We start from the raw sequence: 22,857 nt of genomic DNA, 5'->3' as shown, positions 1-22,857 counted from the left end.
AGTGCGCACTAACTCCCGTTAGTGCGCACTAACACGAGTTAGTGCGCACTAATCGGAAAAAAACGATTTTTTAACGATTTTTTAACTAAAAAATCGTGCCTAAGACGATTTTCTTGCCCTGCCACACGATTTCTATCGTTAAGACGATATGGAAAACGATTCACATCCCTAATCTGTTGTATCTAACACAATTACCGCTGCCCACCCCCCACCCCCTGTCTGCTGCTTTTATAATAATGCTTTAACTGCTTGAATTGAAGTAGTGCAACCACACTTTTTATATTTCCTCGAGAAAGTCCTTGTCATCTTTCCGAGTGTATGTGCTTTAGTGTGCTTAAAATGCTCTCAACATCAGCAGTTTGTCATGCTGTTAATTACATAGAAAGATATGTGTGGATGTATTGGACACATGGTAACAGATACAAAAAGGGACTGAATTAGCACAAGTTGAAACTTGTTAGCAGTAATGTCAGTCATCAAGGCTTCTATGAATTGAAATTAATGCCCTCTCTGCCATCTGTGAGGCAACAGCAGTTGCAGACCTCCAAAGCACATCCAGATCTTTGCATAGGGTGCATGACTGGCCACATATGCAGTGCAAGAACCTTTGTATAAAAGATGAAATTCTTCTAAAGGGACATCACTCCATCCAGGAATTATATCTAAATCACCTTTGGTTTGATAAGAATTTAAGAGATCTTTGAGGGACAAACATTTTGACTGCATTTTCTGTCCATTCCAACTTGAGGACGGGAGGAAGGGGGGAGAGTTAACAACAGAAGAAGATTCCCTGCAGGCTGTATGCCAGGAGAAGGGGCTGGAGCAGAGAGAGAGAGAGAGAGAGCTGAAACTGAAGGCAGGCAGGCACCCTGTAGCTTTGTTCAAAGGAATGAATTAAGAAGAGTGAAAGCTCCTCAGGAATGCTGATTCTGAAACTTAATAGGCAACAAGCTAATTATGTGATTTCTCCTTCAATGGCAGGAGGTTAGGTGCACTGGGAATAAATGTACCCCTGATATTTTGTAATACATTTACTCCCTTCTCTCACATAATCATTCCCACTCTCTCTCTTCTCTCACCCTCCCTACTCAATCTTCTCTTCCTTCCCCCACACTCTTCTGCCCTCCTCACTCATGTGGTTCCACCTTCTCTTAAGCTGCTGGAGCATGGGGATCTCTGCCAGCCACGCTGCTCTGTTTGCTGGCTTCTCTGAACTCTTTGGCTGGTGCAGCCTGTGCATCCCCACCATTCACACCCCTTCAGCTGTTCTCATCAGTGTATTTTTATTACCTGTGCACAAAGTCCCCCATAAATTGTCCACACATACAGGCTGATACAGTAAAAGTCGCGGGAGAGCGGGCGACCCGCTCTCCTGTGCGCGCGATTTAGTTTTCAATGAGAGCCCGCGGTAAAAAGAGGCGCTAGGGACACTAGCGCGTTCCTAGCGCCTCTTTTTTGACAGGAGCAGCAGCTGTCAGCAGGTTTGACAGCCGATGCTCAATTTTGCCGGCGTTGGTTCTCAAAACCGCTGACAGCCACGGGTTCGGAAACCGGACGCCGGCAAAATTGAGCGTCCGGTTTTCAACCTGCGAGCCACGGGCTGATTTTAATTTTTTTTTTTTTTAATTTTTAATTATTTTTTACTTTTGGGACATCCAACTTAATATTGCCATGATATTAAGTCGGAGGGTGTACAGAAAAGCAGTGTACAGAAAAGCGTCGAAAACACTGTTAATCCAAACGCAGATTAACAGTGCGCTCCACCGGAGCGCGCTGTACTGTATCAGCCTGATACAGAGATGAAAAAGGACAATAGCAAATACTATCCACAGGAGCATATTGTGTTCTTGCACCAATTTGCTGTAAAGAATGCTTAAATGGAGATCTTCTATATTCTTTCTGAATGACATTTTCTTCTCACCTCTCTTGTAATATCTTTTCAACTAGAAGAATCCCACTTACAAAATCTTTTTTTTCTTTTGACAATTACAATCAGATTTTTAATTTTACAATTGTCTCAAGGCTTCCTGGCACACCTCCAATCCACATATGAGCATGGTGTTATGATAGGGAGGGAGCAAAGGTAGAGTAGCAGGTGAAAGTGGAGTTTTAAAACTCAAATATATTTTCCATTATTATGTATACATATATACTGATTCTTCAAAACTTTTTATCTAGCTTTTACATAAATTGCTTTGCTATCTCTAACCCACTGAAACCCTTTGATTTATGTCATGTATATGCATTTACCTAAAATAGGTGAATGTATTATATTATAGACATAGAAATATGACAGCAGAAAAGACCATATAGCCCATCTAGTCTGCCCATCTGTCCAATTTATCTAGCCCTTACAATTCCCATCACTCCCTCAGAAATCTCTGAGTTTCTTGAATTCAGATACTGCTTTTGCCTCCGCCATCTCCACGGGGAGACCATTCCATGCATCCACTATTCTCTAATAAATAATTCAGATTACTCATGAGTCTACCTCCTTTCACACTCATCTTATGACCCCTCGTTCTAATGCCTTCTTTCCCTTGAAAGAGGCTTGCCTCCTGTGCATGGAAACCTTTAAGATATTTAAATGTAGTTGTAGTAAGCAGGATTTGAACCTGCACAGGTCTCTATCATATATCAGGAACACAATGCCAATTCCACACAATGCCAGTATTCAAGGACTTCTCTTTTACTTTCCAATTAAGCAAAAGGTGACCATCAGGCAGTCTCTATATCAATTCCAAATATATGAGGCCAGTAGTTTCTAACCTGTGGTCCGCAGGCCCCTAGGAGCCCACCAGACTATAACAGGGGATCCATAGGAAGTACAGCTGTAGTGGTAGACTTAGTTTTTGGGTACTTGCCAGGTTCTTGTGGCCTGGATTGGCCACTGTTGGAAGCAGGATGCTGGGCTTGATGGACCCTTGGTCTGACCCAGTATGGCATTTTCTTATGTTCTTATGTAGGCTGCCATGGATGCATTATGCAACGCTGTAAGAAGAGGTGCAGAAGAGAAGCAGAGGCTCAGAGTGAGATCCTGTGTGTGTGTGTGTGTGTGTGTGTGTGTGTGTGTGTGACGTGTATTGAGAGAGAGAGCATGTGAGAATGAGTGTGTCGGTATGTGAGACAGGGAGCCTGTGAGAGTATATGTGTGTGTGTGTGTTTGTGTGTGTGAGAGAGAATGTGTGTGTGTAAGGTAGCCTCTGGGAAAGAATGTGTGTGTGAGAGCAGGAGCCTGTGGGTGCATGCATGAGCGCGGGATCCTATGGGAGTAGGATTATGAGAGGGAAGCCTGTGGGGCTGAGAGCATATGTGTGTATGAGAGAGAATGTTTGTATGTATGGTAGGCCTGTGGGAGTGAGAACCTGTGTGTATGGGACTTGCTAGGTACTTGTGACCTGGACTGGTCACTGTTGGAACAGGATACTGGGCTTGATGAACCCTAAGACTGACCCAGTATGGCAATTCTTGGGTTCTTTTATAACTGTCCATATCTGGATAGTGTTACAAAATAGAGAAGAGAATTTATTTTAAAGTCCAGAAATAAAAGTCCATAGAAGACAGGAAAAATCAGCAAATAATCCAACACACAAAAACAGTAGATACAGCTTCTTAGTCAATTCACAGAAATTACAAATTGTTATTCACTTCTCTCATGCAGCTTAAGTCACTAGTTAGCAGAATTCTCCAACAATTCATCTCAGGATCCTGTCTTTCCTCAGGCCCCAAAGATAGACTGGGAAACCTCTCCCCGTCCTTGTTCCCCAGAATGGCAGCAGACTTCTCCAGAACAAGGATTCTTGTCCCATGGACTAAGGGACAAATCTCTCCAGGTGATCTGTGCAATGTGTCAGAAAGATTAAGCAGGCTCTCTCTAACAGGCCAGTGAAGCCCAAGGACAGGCAGCACACGTGGGAGGCTCTCCCTAAGCTCCACCCTAGACGTCTTCTCAAAATTCACAAAGCCCTCCTCAGTACCATGTGGCAGGCACTTTATATATTCCATATAGAACCCATCTTCTTGGGGGAAGGAAACTCTTAGCCATTGCTCCTTTAGCTCACACCTACTGATCCTCCTTCCACTGGAAGATTCTGTCTTTTGCTGAATGGCACCTTTCTAGTGAACCCAGACAGGGGTCACCCACATGTAGACTTTATCGAATAATTTCAGAGCAAACTCGCATGTTTAAGTTCACTTTTGAAAATACTTGGGTAATTGGGCAAGTATGTGCCCTTCACCCCCCTCTTCAGAGGATGTATTTTACACATGTACACTAATGTGCAGACTTTTTAAAATAAAACAGTATGGGCTTACGTGGGGATGCTGCCCCCTCTCCCCCAGAATGGCTCTCCCACAATGCATGTAAAAGGTACACACAAAACTGAGCTCAGGTCAATATGCGCATAAAACCAGGCTTTAGCCTTGTGAATGGCTTTGAAAATTACCCCTAAAGAGATCAATATTTAAAAAGCTACAGGCCGATTCTGTAAAAAGCGCGGGACAGCCAGTGCTCCGTGCTGATCACCCACTCTCCCGATGCACGCCCAGACACCTCTCCTGGGCGTGCGATTCTCTATTTAAATTAGGTGTTGCGCTAATAAGGAGGTGCTAGGGACAATAGTGCATCCCTAGCGCCTCCTTACTAGCATTAGGGATGGCTGCCAGTGGGTCCGACAACCGTTAATCAATTTTACTGGTGTCGGTTTTCGAACTGCTGACAGCCACGGGTTAGGAAAACGTACGCCGACAAAATTGAGCATCCATTTTTTTAACTCGCTGACTGGCGGGCAGATTTTTTTTTAATTTTTTTATTTTTGGTGCCTCCGACTTAATATCGCTCTGCTTTTCTGTACACTTTCCGGATTGCTTAGAGCTTAACGCCTGCCCTTGGGCAGTCATTAATTTCTGAGAGCAAAATGTGCAGCTTGGCCGCACATTTTACTTTCAATATCCTGAGCGACTAACTAATAGGCTCATCAACATGCATTTGCATGTGATAAGTGCTATTAGTTTTCATGAGTTTGGACGTGCATTTTCGAGGTGCTATTACCCCTTACAGTATAAGGGGTAATAGATGCACATTGAAAACTTGCAGCCAAACGAGTGCTAAACGGTGCGCTTGGCTGAGTGCACCGTACTGTATTGGCCTGCTAGTGTGCGGGTAAGTTATCTAGGTAAAGATGTGTGTAACCTTAGGCAAATATTCTGTCAGTTTTACTGAGATAAGTGTGCTGCTGAATATTCACTGATAAAGTGATGCTTTTACCTGGATATCTTTAGGACAGCTATTTTTCTGACCAGACTTATGAGGAATAACTTTAGCCAGATGACGCTCAATATTCTGCACAATTATTCATCTGTAGCCCTTCCAGCGGGAATTCTCCAGCGCTGCCTCTTTTTATCTGGATAAATTTTGTACACACAAAGTTTTGCCACTCAGTGGGGGGAAATAGTCAAATCTTGGCTTTTGTCCAGCGAACCCCAAAAGTTAGCCAGGCAAAGCTTTTAGAATATCGGCCTCACAGAATTCTTTTACTTGAACTAAGTACTTTCCATGTTTTCTTCATCATCTGCTCAAAAGGCAAATTATCTGGACATCCATACAACAATCATGGGTCAATTCTTTGATCCCAGATGAACCTTACTGTAGGATTATGCATCATTCTGGATTTGGATGGAAAGTAAAGGAAGAATCCCATATGTTGATGTTTTACAGAGAAAATAGACTTTACCCTGCCAACTTGTGGGTAAAACATCAAACTGCTTATGCCTAAAGCAGTAAAAGAGATTATATTGATTAATCATACAAGCTTCTCCAGCTCTTCATTGACTCAAACTCCAAGTATCTCTACTTTCCTCAGGTTTCATTTTCCTTTCAACCCTGTGGACAAACCAAACCACACCCAGGCTCAGGGCTGCAAAAGTCTAGACCAGTATTATCCCTGATTTAGGATAAGGATTTAAAAAAATCATTTTAATACGGCTCCCAAAGGGACCATATGGTATTAAACTCATCTCAAACTGGTTTCGAGCTCATTTCATAAAGGTGAATATCATGTAATGCACAAGGGTTATACAGCTCTGGCTCACAATGCATGGTGAACTGCATTTTCAAATGAATAAATACATCTATGATGGAGGTGATATAGTAAACTGCCCAAGTTCTGCTGTTGTGATTTATAGTATGAAGGTCTCTGTAATAGCTGTGGCACTCTGCAGTTATTCAAACAATTTTTCCAGTTGGCTGTGTAGGCCTTTGATATTGTAATCCTCTTGCTCCATGCCAAGAGCTTGTGCATTCACTACATGACCTTGACTTTGAACCAAGATGAGGACAGCATAATGTTTGTGAGAAAAAACAGAATCTTTAGCCTCCATCTTTAGTAGAGATTTTATTTCATGCAAGAAGTGAGCCCTGAGTTAAGAAGCAGTTTAAAAGGAGGTCAAGTTCATTTCCTGAGCAGTACATGAGAAAAGAGCATAAGAGAATGTTAGCCACACATTTTAAAAGATTTTTCTAAATTTCATTTTGTTCATTGCTTTTCCTGACTGCATTCTGCCTTATGCTGACACCTTGCCTGTCTGGCTTTAGCTCTATCCTCACTCCTTCCCAATAGCTAAGCAAAAACTTCCCCACTGGCAGCTGCTATGAAATATCAGTGAGATAAGGCTAAGCAAGCTGGGAGGCCAAGTATTTTGAAAAATATCATTTTAAAGTTTTGTGTCTTGAATTGGAACCAGAAACAGTCAAGTTCATGGTTATGATTCATGGATCGTAGTTCCAGAAACTCATCATTTTAGATCATGAATAAATAATGCCCTCAAATTCAAGTGGGCTTATAATGACACATGTCATTCATGTCCTCCCTCCACAGCTGGTTTTCTGGCCATACCCCTGTCTTCAGACTGCCCTTCTAAGGACCTAGGCAGAAATATATATTGCAGCCTTTCCTCCAGCATGGTTATGGAAGTGGAGGAGTAGGCTAGTGGTTAGAACAGCAGGCTACGCACCAAGGAAGCCATCGTTCAAATCCCATTGCTGCTCCTTGTGACCTTGGGCAAGTCACTTCATCTTCTATTGCCTCAAGTACAAACTTAGATAATGAGCCTTCTAGGGGCAGGGGAAATCCATAGTATCTGTAGGTTACCTGCTTTGAAGAAGCTAAAAGGCAGAATATAAATACAATAAATAATTAAGGGGAGCAAGGTAAACAGGTTCTCCTCCAGTTATTTGCTGGTGAGGGTTGACCTTTGCCAGTCACAACTTCAGCTGGGATGGGCTTCATCTTCAGCCAGGCTACTTGTACCAACAATTCAAAAGGAGGTAGAGAAGCTTTTAAACTAAAGAAAGACTAAATTAATTCTTTGCCTCCATGTTTACTAATGAGGATGTTGGGGAGATACCAGTTCCGGAGATGGTTTTCAGGGGTGATGAGTCAGACGAACTGAATGAAATCTCTGTGAACCTGGAAGATGTAGTAGGGCAGATTGACAAACTAAAGAGTAGCAAATCACCTGGACCAGATGGTATGCATCCTAGGGTTCTGAAGGAACTCAAAAATGAAATTTCTGTTCTATTAGTTAAAATTTGTAACCTATCATTAAAATCATCCATTGTACCTGAAGACTGGAGGGTGACCAATGTAACCCTAATATTTAAAAAAGACTCCAGGGGCGATCCAGGTAACTATAGACCAGTGAGCCTGACTTCAGTGCCGGGAAAAATAGTGGAAACTATTCTCAAGATCAAAATCGTAGCGCATATAGAAAGACATGATTTAATGGAATATAGTCAACATGGATTTACCCAAGGGAAGTCTTGCCTAACAAATCTGCTTCATTTTTTTGAAGGGGTTAATAAACATGTGGATAAAGGTGAACCAGTAGATGTAGTGTATTTGGATTTTCAGAAAGCATTTGACAAAGTCCCTCATGAGAGGCTTCTACGAAAACTAAAAAGTCATGGGATAGGAGGCGATGTCCTTTCATGGATTACAAGCTGATTAAAAGACAGGAAACAGAGAGTAGGATTAAATGGTCAATTTTCTCAATGGAAAAGGGTAAACAGTGGAGTGCCTCAGGGATCTGTACTTGGATCTGTGCTTTTCAATATATATATATAAATGATCTGGAAAGGAATACGATGAGTGAGATAAGCAAATTTGCAGATGACACAAAATTGTTCAGAGTAGTTAAATCACAAGCAAATTGTGATAAATTGCAGGAAGACCTTGTGAGACTGGAAAATTGGGCATCCAAATGGCAGATGAAATTTAATGTGGATAAGTGCAAGGTGATGCATATAGGGAAAAATAACCCATGCTATAATTACACAATGTTGGGTTCCATATTAGGTGCTACAACCCAAGAAAGAGTTCTAGGTGTCATAGTGGATAACACATTGAAATCGTGAGTTCAGTGTGCTGCGGCAGTCAAAAAAAGCAAACAGAATGTTGGGAATTATTAGAAAGGGAATGGTGAATAAAACGTAAAATGTCATAATGCCTCTGTATCGCTCCATGGTGAGATCGCACCTTGAATACTGTGTACAATTCTAGTCGCTGCATCTCAAAAAAGATATAATTGCGATGGAGAAGGTACAGAGAAGGGCTACCAAAATGATAAGGGGAATGGAACAACTCCCCTCTGAGGAAAGACTAAAGAGGTTAGGACTTTTCAGCTTGGAGAAGACACGGCTGAGGGGGGATATGATAGAGATGTTTAAAATCATGAGAGGTCTAGAACGGGTAGATGTGAATCGGTTAATTACTCTTTCGGATAATAGAAAGACTAGGGGGCACTCCATGAAGTTAGCATTGGGCACATTTAAAACTAATCGGAGAAAGTTCTTTTTTACTCAACGCACAATTAAACTCTGGAATTTGTTGCCAGAGGATGTGGTTAGTGCAGTTAGTATAGCTGTGTTTAAAAAAGGATTGGATAAGTTCTTGGAGGAGAAATCCATTACCTGCTATTAAGTTCACTTAGTGTATAGCCACTGCCATTAGCAATGGTAACATGGAATAGACTTAGTTTTTGGGTATTTGCCAGGTTCTTATGCCCTGGATTGGCCACTGTTGGAAACAGGATCTGGGCTTGATGGACCCTTGGTCTGACCCAGTATGTCATTTTCTTATGTTCTTATGTTCTTATGAAAGCCAACAGTCATTCAGGAGCATATAGCTCAGATTAGGGTGTCTTCAAAGGATACTGTTAAATAAGAAGAGTCAGAATTTACCATAGAGAGGAGGTAGGAGCTCAGGTGGTTTTAAAACTGATGAGCAGACAAGTATAAATACTTTGAAACTACCTGAATCAGCTGCTAACAATAAGCAGGGTGTGATTAGAGATAAAAAAAAAATAGTGTATATTCAAATTTATTTATTTATTTTATTTTTAAGCTTTTATAGACCGTCGTATAAGTATAGACCATCACAACGGTTTACAATAAAGCACCCAATAAATTACAATGTAAAAATTAACAGTGCCATTCTAAAACATCCAGTACAGAGTAAAATATAAAAATGTTAAAAAACAAAACCAATGACTTATGTCATGCCTATATTTAAAATCTAAGTCATCTATAAAATAATAATACCTTATATATAATAATCATAAAAATAATGTTAAAACTAAACTTTTTAAACTATCAAAGCTAATTCTCAAATAAAAGCTAGGTAATCAGATTACTATATCAAACCTTTACTCCACAGCCATTTTTTATCTTTCCTGTTCATTATAAAATGCTTGCTTAAACAGCCATGTTTTTAGCATTCCTTTGAATGATTTATAATTTTGTTAATTCTAATGGCATTCCATTCCATATTGTGGGACCGGCTAGTGACAATGCTGGTTCCCTAACTTGTGTTAAGCATGCTGATTTTAGTGAAGGTATTGGTAATAATGCTTTGTTAGCGGAACGGAGATTTTTTTGAGGTATATGCAGCCGTAAATCAGTATTAAGCCAATCCACCTTTTCGTCGTAAATTAGTTTATGTATAATGCATAGTACTTTGAAATGAATTCTCTGTTCGACTGGTAACCAGTGTAATTCTGCTAGTGTTGGGGTAATATGGTCCCTTTTCTTTTTTCCTGTGAGGATTCTAGCCGCAGAGTTCATTAAAATTTGTAACAGTCTGAAGAAAACGGTAACCCTAATAGCAAAGAATTACAGTAATCAGTACTGGCAAATATAAGAGTTTGTAATACTGTTCTAAAGTTAGCAAATTCTAGTACATGTTTTAATTTTCTAAGTACCATCCTTCTTTTACTTTTTGCATATTTTGCCAATTTCCAATTTCCAATTTGGGGGGTGTCGATGTGCACAGGCTTTAGGTTAAGGTGCTTTTTGACAGCCAAGAGGAGGCCACCTTCTCTTTTCTTAGGTCTTGGAATGGAGAAGATCTCGTAAGTGAGGGTGGGGAGTTGGTTAAGGAGGACGATGTCAGTATCCTTAAGCCATGTTTCTGTGATGGCACAGATCTCAGGTTTACAGTCGATAAGGATATCATTGAGGATTGGGGTTTTTTTAGAGAGGGATTGCGCATTGAATAGGATTATCGAGAGGGTAGTGAGTCCTAGAAATTGTGTGAAAGGGGTAGAGAATGGGGAGCAGGGACTTGCGCGGGGGGGGATTTGTGGTGGTATGGGACTGGGAGTCTGTTGTGTGGGTGGTGAATATGAGGGATAGTGTGGGATGCCATTGGGCAACCTGGTAGAGATAGAAGGGGTATGACAGTGGGTAAGGGGGTGCTGGGCGGCGATTGGAAGGTACGCTGTGGTCCAGCACGGCGATCCAGGAAGAAAGGGTGCTTCTGCTTTTTAAATAGTATACTGTCTATATACTGTCTCCTAAGGTAACCTGCCCAGGTAAAGCAGGCTTTTTTCCAGACTGTCACAACCAGACGTAGGAAACTCTTTTTGAGTTTGCCATGAAGAAAAACCAATATATAAGTAATAGCAGTACAGGTGAAATGGAGTAATGCAATACAAGACAAGTAGTTGAGCCAGTGGCCAGTGGAGGTATGGCAGCTGTAGTAATTAAAGCAAGTAATGATAATAATAAGCAGTAGAGACAGCTGTATGAAAGCAACAATGTGGGTCACTCTGAAGGTATAAGGTTCTGACAATAGCTGCAGTGATTCAGGGAGCATTGGGGTTCATAGGAGAAGGAGCTAAGATAGTTATTATTTCGAGTCAGTAAGATGGCGGGACGCGCTAAGGGGCGCGCCAAGGGGCATGCCCCTTTGTTGCGCTCCTTAGGCGCGCGACACAGGCACGTGGCGCCAAATGGTGTGCTTCTGCTTTTTAAATAGTCTGGTCCCACGTCGCCGCCTGGATAGTGTCGGTAGGCGGGGTCAGAGGCCACGGTGAGAAGGACTCACTTCCTGGCTTTTCTTCGGGCTAGGGAGGAGTCCGGAGGAACGGCAATCCCCACCGGAGGACAGTTGGGGCAACAGATCGGGCCTACCGGTGGACGGTAGGTTGGCGCGATTTAGGCCTGCCGTGGAGGTGGGTCCCAGCGAGTATAGGGCCTACCACATGGGGAGGTCCGGCGACTCTTCCCTGCAGGTCTTTCCGGCATGTCCAGGAGCCGAGGAATGCGGTAAGGCCTACCAAGCAGGTAGGGGCGTCGGGGGTTCCTGTGCACTGTGGTCCGGTGGGGCGATCCGGGAAGAAAGGGGGTCTCTCGGGAGCGCTTCTGATTTTTAAATAGTCTGGTCCCACGTCGCCGCCTGGATAGGGTGGGGTCAGAGGCCGCAGTGAGAAGGACGCACTTCCTGGCTTTTCTTCGGGCTAGGGAGGAGTCCGGAGGAACGGCAATCCCCACTGGAGGACAGTTGGGGCAACGGATCGGGCCTACCTGTGGACGGTAGGTTGGTGCGATTTAGGCCCACTGTGAAGGTGGGTCCCAGCAAGTATAGGGCCTACCACGTGGTGGGCTCCGGCGACTCTTCCCTGGAGGTCTTTCCGGTGTGTCCAGGAGCCGAGGAATGCGGCAAGGCCTACCAAGCAGGTAGGGGCGTCGGGAGTTCCTGTGCGCTCTAGTCCGGCGCAGCGATCCGGGAAGAAAGGGGGTCTCTCGGGGGCGCTTCTGCTTTTTAAATAGTATACTGTCTATATACTGTCTCCTAAGGTAACCTGCTCAGATAAAGCAGGCTCTTTTTCAGACTGTCACAACCAGACGTAGGAAACACTTTTTGAGTTTGCCATGAAGAAAAACAATGCACTCATTGCTAAATGCCATCCCTGCTATTTTTGCAATCTCTTTACTAGGGATGTGCATTCGTTGGTCCATACTTTTCATTCATTTCGGCAGTGTGTGCATACTTCATGAACGGAATGTAGGTGCACAAAACTGATGGCATGCATGCATGTAGGTCTACTTGTGCACATACCATGAGTTCTATGCACCTACCTTCTGTTCACGAGATGCATGCACTCTTTCCTACTGGCCTGCTGCTACAGACAGGCAGTTTCCTGCAGCACCACAGCAGCCAGTTGTAATCTTTCCTCACCTTGCACTGCTGCTACAGGAAGGAGGCAGATTCTGAGGTGATAGTGTTGGGAGATACAAAGGAGAAAAACAAGAAGAGGGGAAACATTGGGATGGACAGAATGAAGAAAAGAGGGAATAACAATTTGAGAGAGAGGAGTGTAGATAAGATGAAATGATAAAGAGTAGGTATCAATATTAAATGGAAGGAAGAGATGGGGAGGAAAGAGGTAATTGAGAGACTGGAGGGGAAAGAAAATTGGAAAGAGGGAAGGAATGGATAAATTGCAGATCAGAATTAAATAAGAAAGAAAGAGGCTTTCTTGGGAAGGGAAGAAGACATAATGAGAGAAGGGGGAAAGAAAGGAAGTGGGAATAAGAAAATGGCCCTTTATGAGAAGGGGGAAAGAAAGGAAGTGGGAATAAGAAAATGGATGTTTATGATTTAAAAGCATTTCTGTTCTGCATAAATACAACAGCTTAATGGCAGATTACAAATTGTCAAAAACATACATAAAGCATTAAAAAAAAAGTATATAAAAATAGAAAAGAGAAAGAAGTTGATATGTGCACATTGATTCACAATGTTATGAAAATGTATACAAATAATTTACACAAATCATCACAGAATTTTAAAAATGATATGCTGCATACATTTTCTAACCCTTGCTGCAGAATGTACTCTTATTTGCTGCAGAAAACAAGGCATCTTGATTATGGATAAAATAAAACTGCATGCAAGGCAGAGAATCTTCACTCATTCCTCCTTAAACCCTTATTTTGTCTCGGTTAAATAAACATAGCTCATGGTAGGAGACCATGCTACAGCGCAGACACACACAGCCAGTAAGACAGAAGTAGGGAGCAAGTGCTCAGGAAACGCTGGACCAAAATGACTCACATACAGCAAGACAGGAGAACATAGTAGAAAGTGGTAAGGTTCTTGCAGGAGTGAGATGGAGGAAAGCAGAACTCCTATGATTGTCAGGGATACAGAAAAGGCTCCAGTGCCTCTAGCCCTACTGGTCTGTGCAGAAAGGGTTGTGAGATTTGAGACTTTCAGGTCGATCCAGTAAGGCCGCGGTAAAAACAGTGAGGTAGTGTCAGGCGCACCCTTCCTCCCCGCACGCACAGTTCTCTTCACTAACTCCCCGATACTCTCCTCTAATCGCATGCAAATGCATGCCGCGGCTGTGAAGCGTTAGGGAAGGGTTATGCCCGCGCAACCCATTTTACTGTATAGGCGCTGTAACAGCGCCTATACAGTAACCTGGGTGCGCTGGTACCTGTCATTTCAAATGACATTTGAAATGACAGGCACCAGGAAGTGTAAAAAAGTTTAAAAAGTGTAAAAAACAAAAAACCTGTGTGTTATATAAAAAAATAAAACAATTTTAAATACCTGTTGGAGGGCCGTGGGTCCCGGTGGGCGGCGGGCAGCCATCAGCGGCATCCGGTAGTCCCTTCTCCCTTCCTCCCTCCCTCCCCTGCCTGGATGAGCGCCAAAATCGCACGGGCGGGTCGGCAGCGGGGGGGGGGGGGGGGCGGCAGCGGGGGGGGCGGCAGCAGGATCCGGGAGCGGCGGGTAGGCAGCAGCGGGGTCCGGGGGGGCAGCGGCAGCAGGGTCCGGGGGTGGCAGCGAGATCCGGGGAGCCAGCAGCGGCAGCATGTTCGATCGGGCAGGCAGCTAGGTGGCAAAGTAAAGATGGCCGCCTGCACGGGAAAATCGTGCAATTGGCCGCTGAAGACGTGACGTCACACCCCGTGACGCCAAACGTCGTGACGTCACGTCTTCAGCGGCCAATTGCACGATTTTCCCGTGCAGGCGGCCATCTTTACTTTGCCACCTAGCTGCCTACCCGATCGAACATGCTGCCGCTGCTGGCTCCCCGGATCTCGCTGCCACCCCCGGACCCCGCTGCCGCTGCCCCCCCGGACCCCCCCGCCGCCTACCCGCCCCCCCCGGATCCTGCTGCCGCCCCCCCCCCCCCCCGCTGCCGACCCGCCCGTGCGATTTTGGCGCTCATCCAGGCAGGGGAGGGAGGGAGGAAGGGAGAAGGGACTACCGGATGCCGCTGATGGCTGCCCGCCGCCCACCGGGACCCACGGCCCTCTGACAGGTATTTAAAATTGTTTTATTTTTTTATATAACACACAGGTTTTTTGTTTTTTACACTTTTTAAACTTACCATAGCAGGCCCGAGCCTTGCTACTTTTTCGTTTGTTTTTTTTTGCCCTGGTCCCGTCCGGTCTCCTGCAGCCCCGTCCGGTCCGGACGGGGCTGCAGGAGACCGGACGGGACCAGGGCGGGTAAGCAATGTTTTTACCCTACACTACACTACACTAACTCCTACTAGGGGGAGGCGGTAAACTAGCAGGTTAAGGCCGCGGCAGAACAGCGGGTTACGGAGGAGATAATATCAGCGCCCGTTACAGTATCGCAGGGGAATAGCTAATTCCTTCATTATACAGCTTTTTCGTTCATTTACATGCCGGGTGCGGAAAGGGTTATGCGTCTGTTTTCAGAAGCGATACGGACGCGTGAAACTGGAGACTGTATCGCCGAATTGCCTTGCGCGCCCGAATTGTGCGCTACGAGCACGTTACAGACGGGCAATCCTCGAGCGGACGATACTGGATCGACCTGTTTGATAGCAATGCAGGGGTTGAGGATGGCATGCTGTGTTTAAGAGAAACGTGTGTGGCTAGTGTTCTGCAAATGCTCTCTCTTCATGGAGACGACAGCTGTGAGTGAACAATAGAGAATACAGATTGTGTATTTTTTTACATTTGGTCACACGCTGCTCTTGAATGCCAGCAACTCCTCATGCTCTACAGTTTGCTAAGGCATTGGCCATTAGTATTCTGACTCTAATAAATGGTTTTTTCCATGTGTGAGCACTGGGATTTTCCCTATTGATTTCTATGGAGCCAAGATGAATAGTGTTTAAGAGAGCATGCAAACGAGGTACTGTGGAGATAGGCAAATGGACACATATTTTTCACTTCTTGCTGACTTTATCACCTGTTGCTAATTCTGTTTCTCCGCCTTTTTCTATAAAGGACCAATGTTACCAGACCAGATATTAATATCTGAAAAGGGAGAATCAGGCTCATACATAGGGAAAAGAGGCAAACCATACATGCCACAGATTGGCGTAAGGTGGACACAAAATGCATTATTATATACCCATTAACACCAATGCTATTTGGCTACTTTCATAGCCTCTTCTCCAGCTTTGAATAGGAATTATGTTTATTTTCCACTTTTCACAGATAGCTGTTCACCTCAGCCTTCTTTCCAAATTCAACCTGGACAAATCAACCCCATAGTGGCCAGAAAGTCTAAATATTATAGGGTGAGCTTTTAAAATTTCAAGCACCTATGTCTATTCAGTAATCCAATAAAAAAATAGAAATAATTTATTTTTATTTATTTAAAAACTTTTCTATACCGTCGCTAAGTTATACCATCGCAACGGTTTACAAATAGGCACATAGACTAAGGTAAGTAAATGTAGGATATCGTACATTCTAACAGGTGCCAATAAAGTTCGGTTACAAATAAGAAAGTAAACTTGATAATGTGATGTGTCCCAATTGGTGGTCAAGCAGTTTTGGGCATATATTAGCAGCACTGTTTTATAAAATTAATGTGTGCCCTCTAGGACTTGGTAGGAAACAACAGCTTCCATTCATTATAAAAGTAATCCTTCTGATTTTCTGCAGTGTGGAGGCAGGCACCGAGCAATGCTTTTCAGCATCTGCCATTGTTTAATAGTCCCATCTCTGAAGCGAGTGTAGAATGTGTACAAAATGTGTGACATGCATCAAACTGAAAGTGCTATAATATCCTTCCAATTCATTAAACATTATTAACCTGGCTGTATAACAATGCAAACAACTGTAAAAGGAACACGAGCGTGTCAGATTAATAAATTAAAAATGAGTATGTGTCAAAAAGCTCTGAGGAACGTATTGTAATAAGGTAAACTAAAGCGAGCAAATGCCCTTGCCATTGGTCACTCGGCAATCTATTGTTTGTTTTTTTCTAAGGTATTTTATTTACTTCCAGCTCAGACAGAGCTAGAGTGCACACCACACCAATCATTAAATGCTGATTTTCCACTACTAATGTACCTATTGTCAAATGCCCTGAAGTAATACCTCATTAAAGGCTTCATTTACTAAGCATTTTTTCCATAGACACAGAATGAGAGAAAAGCCTTGGGAAACCAGGCCTTAAGACTCCAAGTATGTAGAAAGTTAAAGCACACCGTGAGGTGTCAGCTCACCAAAGCACTGGGGCTACCACTGTTTTACAGCTCATTTACTTAGAACATTAACTCATATTTCTTATCAGTACTGTACATCCAAAAGCAAACTGCTAATCCATAGTAGGGGCAATGTTCATTAGTGCAAGCAACCTCCAATTTGCCTGACTACCTTACAGTCAGCTACATTTAGGACAATTGTTAAGCCTCTGTCTAGCCGGCAAGGTTAAGCCTGAAAATTAGCCCAAAACTTAGTTGATTTTAAAAGAGCTTGCTAAGGCCCAGATTCATCATTTTGAGATAAATATAGCAAGAATTGCACCCACCTGTGATAAAAAAAAAAAAAAGGGGGGGTGAGTACGGTTAGAGTACTTTTCCTGCATTGCATAGCTATTTTAACAGAAGACGTGACATGCAGCATAGTCAGTGAATTGAAGAAACCAGGAATGTATGCGATAATGGCAGATGAAGGAAGGGACGAACTTATGAGCAGTTAGCCCTCTGTGTTCTGCTATTTCAGAAACTAGTTCAATGAAAGAGCATTTTCTGGGATTTAGTGAATTAAAATATTGTTATGCATATTTGGTCACTGAATCAATACAACACTGGCTAAGAGTCAACACGTTAAACCATCTTCAATGTGTAGCATTGACTTAACGATTGTGCAGCTGGCATGACTGGAATAAGTGGTTGTGTTCACGCTAGGGTTCAGAACTATCACCCAGAAACCATTGTCATCCATTTTTATGCAATATTCTAACAAATATGCCGCTTCCCAATATAGGTTATAGATATTTTAATTTTTGTTTATTATTTTTTGCTATCTAGCCGCATCATCAAGCCTGACAGCGTGTTCTCTTATGATTTCCAAACGAGAGCCGCCCGGACCTCTAATCATCTGCGGCAGTCCTTGATATTCTTTTTTTCAATTTTTAACAAATTGGCTTTTTGTAAAAATTTTTCTTTAGATCTGCAGTGTTGTGTTTTGACAGGGCTCAATTTTACAGAGCTCAATTTTAAATTTCAAAACAGCATTCATTATTTTTGACAAAGCTCGATATTAACAAAGCTCAACATACGGCCGAGGTTTCGCAGCGTGTGCTGCTTCATCAGGATCTAAAGAAAAATTTTTACAAAAAGCCAATTTGTTAAAAATTGAAAAAATTGAAAAAAAGAATATCAAGGACTGCCGCAGATGATTAGAGGTCCGGGTGGCTCTCGTTTGGAAATCATAAGAGAACACGCTGTCAGGCTTGATGATGCGGCTAGATAGCAAAAAATAATAAACAAAAATTAAAATATCTATAACCTATATTGGGAAGCGGCATATTTGTTAGAATATTGCTGGGAGAGTGATTCATATTGGATTTGATGATGATGGAAATTGTTCAAGTTCTTTTTTGAGTCATCCATTTTTATGCCCATGCACCAACCTGGAACTCTAGCACACATGTATGGCAATCAAAGAAACTACTGATTTTTTAAATATATGTATATACACCTTCTATGCAGCATCACTAATGCTTCACCATAAATTTGGTGTTATCCAAGCTCAATTGGGATTAAAACAAAGTGAATTGGTATAACTTCCAGATACCTGCTGGTTTTGTCAGGTGCATTTTATGAATGCACTGATAAAAAAAGACTTCTCAGCTGTTGTGCAGTGCCTGTCAGAAATTATGTCTTCAGCAGCTTATGGTTGCAAAAGTGTGAAAACTGCCAATAGTATATTGCCTCTTTATGTTCTAATCTCTTCTTAGCACAACATAAGCTGCTCCAAAAAGACAACCTTGATTTGGAAAAAGCAGTCAATTATAAAGAAACAATATACACCACTTTTAAGAACATGAGAACAAATGGAAAGGCAAACGAAATATATTTATTTATTTAGAAACTTTTTTTTATACTGATATTAGTGGTTACATCATATCGGTTTACATCGAACTGAAAGAAGAAAATACATGGAACAGGGAAGGGGAAGGGGACTGCAATTAAACAAAAAATAAAGGGAAAGAAAGGGGAGAGAGGAACTGGAGTTTTAACTGGAGAGAGAAACGTGTTAACTTAAAAAATGAAACAATTAATAACTTAGGGGCAGTGATGTAGCAATGGATTTAGAGCACAGGGGACCTGATCTGGGTGTGCCTGTTTGAAGAGCCAGGTCTTTAGCTTTTTCTTGAATTTGATGGAGCAAGGCTCGAGGCGGAGATCCGTGGGTAGTGAGTTCCAACGGGTGGGGCCTGCAATGGAAAGGGCTCGATCCCTAGTGGAGATGAGGTGGGCATTCTTAAGGGATGAGATGTGGAGAGTACCTTTCAGGCTTACTCTGGTGGAGGGAATGAAACGGAGAGGCTCGTCAAGCCAGTTGGAGTTGTGATTGTAGATGGATTTGTGTATAATGGTAAAGGTTTTGTAGAGGATGCGTGAGGGGGATCGGGAGCCAATGGGGTTATGTGGTCGGATTTGCCGGTATTAGTAAGGATTCTAGCAACAGCGTTCTGCAGCATTTGAAGCAGTTTTATGGTAGAGTAGGGGAGGTCTAGAAAAAGGGAGTTGCAGTAGTCCATTTTAGTTGAGAGAGTTGCCTGTATGATGGTACGGAAATCATGGGTATGGAGTAAGGGCTTGAGTTTTTTCATGACATTGAGCTTATAGAAGCCTTCCTTTAGGACAGTATTGATGACCAGCTGGTCATCAATACTGTCCTAAAGGTAGTTGCTGGTCAATCAGAACACCAAGATCTCGTACGAAGGGCTGTGAGGAGATAGAACTGTATGCCTGGTCACTAGAGAGGGAGGGCTTGAGAATTTGTTGGTTGGATATGAAGAGCAGTTCTGTCTTAGTGGTATTAAGGGCGAGGTGGAGGTTTGTGAGTAGGGTGTTTAGGGAAGTGAGACATTTCTCCCAGAATTTTAGTGATTTGGAGATAGATTCTTGTATAGGTATGATGATTTGAACATCGTCTGCGTAAATGAAAAAAAAGCAATGGCCTTATGCATCAACAAGGGCATTGACATCCAGGAAACAGCAGGGCACAGAAAAAAACAAAAAATGCATGGATGATTTCATGGTTGAAACTGCACATGGCGAACATGAGGATGTCAGCACCAGATAATTTCAGGACAAAATTATTCTATCCTTGTTCAGATCAGATGCTTTCTGAACCTGACCCGCTGTTCTATAGCATCACGGAAGAGCTAATGATGGGAATTCAGGTATGCAGTCCATTCTCACAAAATTTTCTCTTTGTGGAGGACTTAACTGCTTTTGCTTAACACTACAAAACAGAACTAAAGCCTGAGAAAGTACTTGTTGCTAAACATTATATTTAGTATATAAACAAAAGAGTAGTGACTATCTCACCATGGGAAATGTATACCAGTTTTTTAGACTCTCTCATGTTTCCAACTTTAAATAAAGTGGTACAAGTTGCATTAACTATCCCAGTGAGTAGTTGTAGCTGAGAAAGATCATTCAATGCTTTAAGACGACTACATACTTGACTGAGAAGCATGATGGGACAGACTACAGTACCTGGCAGTGCTTTTGGTTGTAAAAAGTGTGCTGGAATCTGTGTCTGAGGATTCTGTCACTGACAGCTTTGCTAACATACAAAACAGGGGGATAAAATAATTTCTAAGCAAATGATTTATGTTAAATATTTGACCTTCTTTTTCAGAATCCTCTCTGTATTTGCAGGAGGGGCTACTGTAAAATCTGCTTTCTTTAAATTATGAATTTTACACAGGTTAAAACTATTATTAGAGCATGACATATTTTGCGCTAAGCTATAAGCTCTAATTTTCCCCTCCATTGACCATTGTAATGCGCTTTTCATGGGTCTACCTAATAAGTCACTCAGATCTTAGCAAATCATCCAGAATTCAGCAGCACATATTTCAACTAGTGTTAGTTTGTACACTCACATCACTACTATTCTCCAATCTCTATATTGACTTCCATCCTACTGCCATGTGAAATACAAAACAGTCTTCCTAATACAGATGCTTTTATATTATCCAGAAAATGTATGGCTAAATTATCTTTTGTGCATTTATCAGCCATCTCACTGCTTGATGTCAGCAAACAAAGGGCCTTATTTTCTAAGGCTATCGCAGGCTTGCGCTAACAGCGCAAGCCTGCGATAGCTAGTGAAGGTAGTGCACGCCTGTGCTACCTACATCGGAGCGGAGTCGGCCCTGGAAGAGGAGGAGTCGGGGCGTCACCGGGGCCGACTCTGCAACAACGGCGCGGACAGCAAAAGGTAAGGGCCTTTTTGCGTCCTATTTCACGCCCAATAGCACCACCTTTCACGGTGGCACTATTAGGTGCGAAACCGGAAGCGATCGCACAGCGGCGGTGTGATCGCTGCCGGCTAGTGCAAGACCACCCCCCCCCCCCCGTTTCGACCCCCGCCCCCCGTTAGCAGGCCTAGTATCAGGTTAGCAATTTCATGTTTTAGTTATTTTAGAACTCTCAAGTGGATGCCATTTATCACTCCTTAGTTTGTCAATCTGATCTATGACATCCTCTATTGTCATATATTTGTTTTAAATGCTCAGAATCTTCTGCATTAAAGAATGTTTCTAGTGTGGGTATGTTTCCATCATCCTCCTCCATAAAGACTGAGACAAAGAATACATTCAGTTTTTCTGCTTTTTCCTTGTCCTCTCTGAGCACCACTTCTGCCCTTTGGTCATCTAGAAATGCAAATGACTCTCTCATAGGTTTTTTACTTCAAATGTAATTGAAAAAGTTGTTATTAATAGTTTTTCGCATCACTGGTAAGTTACTTCTCAGATTCTCTCTTGGCCATTCTTTCTACTGTTTTATATCTAATTTGCCAGTACTTATACTCTCAGCTGTCTTCATCATTTGGGTCTTCTTTCCCATTTTGATTTATGCCCTTTTAGCTTTAACTGCTTTCCTTACCTCACCATTAAAATATGCTAGCAATCATTTGATATTCCTTCTACCTTTTTAATGCATGGAATACATTTTATCTGGGCTTCCAAAATAGTATTTTTAAACAATGTCCACACCTCATGCAAACTTTTAACTTTTGCAATCACACCTTTTAGTTTTTTTTCTAATTTCCTCATTCTATCATAGACTCCCTTTTTAAAGTTAACATGTTATAGCAGTAGTTTTACTTATATTTATTATTATTTATTTGCGTTTTTTCTATACCGGCATTCATGGTTAGAAACCACATCATGCCGGTTTACAAGTAACAAGGGGTGAGAACAGAAAACGGAACATAAACAAGTGCAGGGAGAACAAAAGTTACATTACAACAAGGGTATTAAACTTGGAAGAAAGAATAGGAGAGCCGAACAGTAAGGATTACATAATTTACATTATATACATTATGCTGTGAAGTCTCATGTATAGTTTTGTACTTAATATCCCTCCCTCTTTTGATTACTGTATATAAAATTTTATTGCAGTATGATTGTTATTGCTTAACAATCCTACAAAGTAACCTCTTGTACCAGGACTAGATCTAAAGTTGCTGGCCCATTTATCAGTTCTAGGACCACTTCCATTTTAATTTATTTAGTTGCAGCAATATTTTTTGTCATTGCAGTCTGTTCATGATTATGGTAGGGGAGATTTCAGTTTTCTTGCCAGCAATCATGTTTTGTGGAATGGAAGATTGCATTTATGCCTTTTGACTCTGTGTAATGTCATAAAAGCCATTTCTATTTTGACTGATTTAACTCTAGGCATGACAGTTGCAGCTCCTGCCCCCAAACCCAGTTTGGGCACAGGGGTTCATTGGGACAGTCATGGCCAAAGACACACCCCAAGACCTCCTGGATTTCCCACACAGTGGGGGGAAAAGTCTCCTTTTCAAGCTTTTCTGCTCATCTGCACAATCCAAGTACCAAAAATACCACTCAGATACCAAAACTATTGTTGAAAAGTAAGTTTTTTACTGGTACTAATGACAGGAAAAGCAAAATTCAAAAGAAATGATACACCAGTGGATAATGCACTAGACAGGAAAACAAAGTCTACAAAATATTAATATCGTCACTTTCCACCACGATCTGCTTTACTCCCCAAACAGGACAGCTTTCC

Source organism: Rhinatrema bivittatum, chromosome 3 (assembly GCF_901001135.1).
Source record: "Rhinatrema bivittatum chromosome 3, aRhiBiv1.1, whole genome shotgun sequence".
Lineage (NCBI taxonomy): Eukaryota > Metazoa > Chordata > Amphibia > Gymnophiona > Rhinatrematidae > Rhinatrema > Rhinatrema bivittatum.
The sequence above is the reverse complement of the archived record's forward strand: the minus strand, read 5'-3'. Positions refer to the sequence as shown.